Genomic DNA, 5,219 nt, shown 5'->3' with positions numbered 1-5,219 from the left:
GGTGGGTTTCCGGACACTGGCTACTGATTCCGGCTGGAACGAGGAGGCACTACGTGGGGTGTTTGTTAATGGATTATGTGAAACGGTTAAGGATGAACTTGCACTCCGGGATGAGCCCGACTCCCTTAACAACCTTGTTTCCCTAGCCATTACGCTCGACAACAGGTGGCGAGAGAGACGACGCGAGACAGGCAGCCGGCCGGATCCCGTCAGACGGACTACTGCTCCGACCAGGCTTCGCCAACCGTCCTCCCCTACGTTCCAGCTACCTCGCCGTGGACTCATCCGGGACTCCGCAGTGGAGCAATGCAGCTGGGTCACACCCGTCTCTCTCCGGCTGACGCCCCGTCGCATACAGGCAGGTGAGTGCCTGTATTGTGTGTATCCCACTCCCCGTGTGGCTACGTGTACTATCCGGCCAAAAGACAAGGCTCGTCATGAACGTGGGGTACTGACAGCCATCCCTACTCCTGCACCCACTGCACTTCGTCTCCAATGCCTGCCACCCTTCAATTTGAGGACCTTTCACTGCCCGTTGCGGCTCTTATTGATTCGGGTGCTGAGGACAATTTCATGACGTTAGCCTAGCCGAGCAAGCTGGTTTCCCTACTGTGCCCATAGAGACCCCATTCCGGGTCACCGCCATCGACGGCCATACATTGGCTCATATCACCCATCAGACTGTGCCCGTCACGGTGATCCTGTCCGGGAACCACCGTGATCCATCGTTTTTTAGGTTATGTCGGCCTCTTCCACCCCGCTTATCCTCGGATTCCCGTGGCTTAAAATCCATAATCCCGTTGTTGATTGGCAGCGTCTCAAGGTCCTTAGTTGGAGTGACCGCTGTCATTCCGTCTGCCTAGGCTCTGCTGTCCCACCCGCCGAACGTGACCCTGCCGCGGCGGTGACACCTCCGGACCTGTCTTCGGTCCCTCCCGACTACATGGGTCTTGCGGAGGTTTTCAGCAAGGCCAAGGCCCTATCGCTTCCTCCCCATAGACCTTATGATTGTGCCATTGAACTGCTCCCCGACGCCCCTTACCCCGCTAGCCGCTTGTTTAGTGTGTCTCGGCCTGAGCGGGAGGCCATGGAGAGGTATATAAGGGAATCCCTATCGTCCGGCATCATCCGTCCTTCTTCGTCCCCGGTGGGGGCGGGGTTCTTCTTTGTGGAGAAAAAAGACAAGTCACTGCGCCCCTGTATAGACTATCGGGGGCTCAACAACATCACCGTTAAAAATAAATATCCCCTGCCATTGATTAATTCCACCTTTGAGCCTCTACAGGGCGCTGCTATATTCACCAAACTGGATTTAAGGAACGCTTACCACCTCGTTCGTGTCAGGGAAGGTGACGAGTGGAAGACCGCCTTCAACACGCCTCTGGGACACTTCGAGTACCTGGTCATGCCATTTGGACTAACTAATGCTCCAGCTGTCTTCCAGGCACTGGTCAATGATGTGTTGAGGGATTTTCTGAACCGTTTTGTGGTGGTTTACCTGGATGACATTCTTGTTTTCTCCTCTTCTCTCTCCGAGCATGTGTGTCATGTCCAGCAGGTTCTTCAACGCCTCCTAGAGAACAAGCTGTACGTGAAGGCTGAGAAATGCTCCTTTCACCAGCACTCGGTCCCGTTCTTGGGGTTCGTGATCGAGAGTGGACAGGTTTCGCTGACCCGAAAGACCAAAGCTGTCGCCGACTGGCCCGCCCTACACACGTAAGCAACTTCAGCGCTTTCTGGGTTTTGCTAATTTCTACCGCAGGTTCATACGTGACTTTAGCCGTGTGGCGGTCCCTCTGACTAAGCTCACGTCCCCCAAGATCCCTTTCCACTGGTCTCCTGCTGCTGAGCATGCCATGTCTACGTTGAAACGTCTGTTTACTTCGCCTCCTGTACTCAAACACCCCGACTGCTCACTCCAGTTTGTGGTGGAGGTTGACGCTTCTGCGTCTGGAGTGGGGGCTATACTGTCTCCACGCTCCACTTTGGACCAGAAGCTCCACCCTTGTGCCTTCATGTCGAAGAAACTGTCCACTGCTGAGCAGCATTACGACGTGGGGAACCGGGAGCTGCTGGCGGTTAAGCTGGCACTGGAGGAGTGGCGTCACTGGCTCGAGGGTGCGGAGCTGCCGTTCGTAGTGTGGACGGACCACAAAAACCTGGCCTACATCCAATCCACTAAGAGACTGAACTCACGTCAAGCCAGGTGGGCCTTGTTTTTTGGTCGTTTCAATTTTACCCTTACCTACCGGCCAGGTACACGCAATGTTAAACCCGACGCTCTGTCACGTCTGTTTGACCGCACCGAGGACTCTTCCGAGCCGGAATCGGTGCTGTCACCCTCTCGGGTTGTTGCCGCCGTGCGCTGGGAGATGGAATCTCTGGTGAAGGCCGCCCAAGCTACGGATCCTGGTCCCGGAGACGGCCCCCCCGATCGACTCTTCGTTCCCTGCCCGTCGGTCTCAGGTATTACATTGGACACACACTGCTCGTTTTGCGCCTGCCCCCTGGGCTACAACGTACCCTGACTCTGCTGAGGCGACACTTCTGGTGGCCGTCGGACTAAGCCAATGTCCGGGCTTACGTGCGGCCTGCACCGTCTGCGCTCGGGAAGGCCTCCCACCAACAGCCTGCTGGTCTGCTGCAGCCATCCCGGTCCCCAGCCGTCCCTGGTCGCACGTGGCCTGGATTTTGTCACGGCTTGCCGTCTCTGGAGGTAATGACACTATTCTCACGTTCGTGGACGGTTCTCTAAATCTGTCCATTATGTTGCATTACCTAAATTACCTACCGCCAGTGAAACGGCTGACCTCGTTGTCCAACATGTTTTCCGTCTCCATGGAATTCCTGTGGACATTGTGTCTGATCGAGGCCCACAATTCATTTCCAGGGTGTGGAAGGAATTTTGTTCTGCCCTAGGTGCGACCGTCAGCCTCTCTTCTGGATTCCATCCTCAATCCAACGGTCAAACCGAAAGGGCCAACCAAGACCTGGAAACCGCGCTCCGCTGCGTGGCCGCCCAGGAGCCCACTGCCTGGGCGTCTCTCCTGCCGTGGGTGGAGTACGCGCATAATTCGCTTACCACCTCGGCCACCGGTCTCTCCCCCTTCGAGGTGGCTTTGGGGTACCAACCCCCGTTGTTCCCTGCCCAGGAGAGGGAACTGGCTGTGCCGTCTGTGCAGGACCACCTACGTCGCTGTCGTCAGGTTTGGGTCACGGCTCGAGGCCCTGCTTCGGTCCACAACGGTCCAAGGCGTGTAGACAGGCACCGGATCCCGGCGCCCAGTTCCAGCCAGGCCAGGAGGTTTGGCTGTCTCCCGGAACGTGCCGCTGCGCACCGTCGCGGAAGCTCTCCCCACGGTACTTGGGTCCGTTCGTGGTCGAGCCATCATCAACCCTTCGGCCGTCCGGCTGAAGCTGCCCGCTGCCATGAGATCCCCTACCTTCCACGTCTCCCAGTTGAAGCCGTGTTGTCCAGTCCCCTTTGTCCTCCCGCTGACCCTCCTCCGCGTCAGGTCTATCGTGACCATCCGGCCTACACCGTCCGGTCGCCTGGACGTTCGCGGCGTGGCAGGATTCCAGTACCTCGTCGATTGGAGGGCTACGGGCCCGAGGAACGGTCGTGGATCCCGCGCGGTTCATCCTGGACCCTCAATTGGTGGCCGATTTTCACCGGTCCCATCCGGATAAGCCTGGGCCGCCAGGTGGCGTCCCTTGAGGGGGGGGCTCTGTTGTGGGTCTGCTGCCTTTCCTGTTCCATCCCCCTCCTTTCCCCAGTGTGTCTTGTTTGTCGTCCACCACTTGAGGGCGTCCTAGAGGTACTAGGTCTACCAGCTCAGCTGCACCACATCACCATCATCTGTCTACCAGCACAGCTGCGTCTCATCACCATCACCACCACTGCAGTATTTATACCCGGCTGACCATCCGCCACCTCTTCAGCGCCAGTTCGTTACATACTCCCAAGTGATGCTGAGTTCCGTCTCTGCTCTGTGCAGCTTCCCCGTATGGATTCCCACCTACACCTTCACCGTTGCCTGTTCCTTGGTTTTGTGTGTTTTTGGATTAAACCTTTTTTTTTACTCTTTTTGTTTCCTGTGTTGTTCGTGGTCCGGGTCCGACTGAAACCCTAACATTTTCGGCCGGATGTCCCTCACCTTCCGCTGTCTTGTGTTGGATATTAAACTAAAATTCAATTTATGAGGACTATGGACAATTCTCCCTTAATCTTTGCAAAATAAACAAGACATAGCTAGATTATCTTTTGAATCTGAGTTTTCTCTTGCATGGCTAAAACAACTTTTGAAGTACACATGTTCCACCCAAACAAGTTGTCTCTCTAGGCTGTTTGCAGAGACACCATTGCTCCAACTGGCTTTAGTGCCGCCCAAAACAATTGTGATTGGTTTAAAGATATGCCAATAAACCAGAGCATGTTTTTCTCCTATCAAGGAATGTTGTGTGGACTAGCCAGACCTTCATCCACAGCCCTGTAGACTACTGCATCTATACCAGCTCATCTGCCACACAGCTGAGTCTTAGGTTCCACCCACGACCAAAGTGTGTGTATGTGTGCATGAGAGAGGTGAGACACATTTTTATGCTATGGCCTTAGGGTGTAAATGTACACAGTACTCCCTATCGTGCACACACCATTTACACAGGAGTGTGCTGACCCTGTTTTGTTAACCCAATAGCATAGCTCCAATAACTGATTAGAGAAGTCTTCCCCTGCTGCTCCCAGGTCTTGCTGCTGGACTAATGGCACAAGTGGCCTATTTTCTTTTTTAACATCTGTGCCAGTATTGAACCATAAGATGGATTGAGCACCAGGGCTAAGAGAGCACTACGGGCAACCCGAGGGAGGGAGGAAGACTGGTAAAACATATGTAGGTAGATAGACACAATTAGATCAATAGTTTAACCGGTTTCACTCCATTTGTGAAATGGTCACATTATTTTGATTTATGATTGGTACAGGTCACGTTAAGTTGTTTATTTTGTGTTCAGGTCACGATTTTCGAACGTGACCTATTCACAAACTGCCATGACAATGGGCGGCTCTGGGGGAGCCAATGGTGGAAATTGCCACACGTGGGACGGTGACAACCACCGTGTGCGCGGACACAACTGGATCAACCTGAGGGGCACCGCAAACGAAATGAAGTCAGCTAGCCAGCCACACAACGGGACGGATGTGGTTAGGAATAAAACGTGGA

The 5,219-nt window shown here is 54.6% G+C and overlaps 1 long non-coding RNA gene across 1 annotated transcript in view; it reads right to left on the bottom strand.

The window, feature by feature from the left end:
• Nucleotides 1–1,307: 1,307 nt before the first annotated feature.
• LOC116673233 (uncharacterized) overlaps nt 1,308–5,219 on the bottom strand; it is a 9,475-nt gene continuing 5,563 nt past the window's right edge. Inside the window, exons 2-3 of the long non-coding RNA XR_004327791.1 lie at nt 1,802–1,805; nt 1,308–1,521 (exon numbers count right to left, since the gene is read on the bottom strand). This is a non-coding gene — a long non-coding RNA (uncharacterized LOC116673233). The remainder of the gene's footprint in view (nt 1,522–1,801; nt 1,806–5,219) is intronic.

Source organism: Etheostoma spectabile, chromosome 23, assembly GCF_008692095.1.
Source record: "Etheostoma spectabile isolate EspeVRDwgs_2016 chromosome 23, UIUC_Espe_1.0, whole genome shotgun sequence".
In the NCBI taxonomy this organism is placed as follows: Eukaryota; Metazoa; Chordata; class Actinopteri; order Perciformes; family Percidae; genus Etheostoma; species Etheostoma spectabile.
This window is presented reverse-complemented; position numbering and strand designations above follow the sequence as displayed.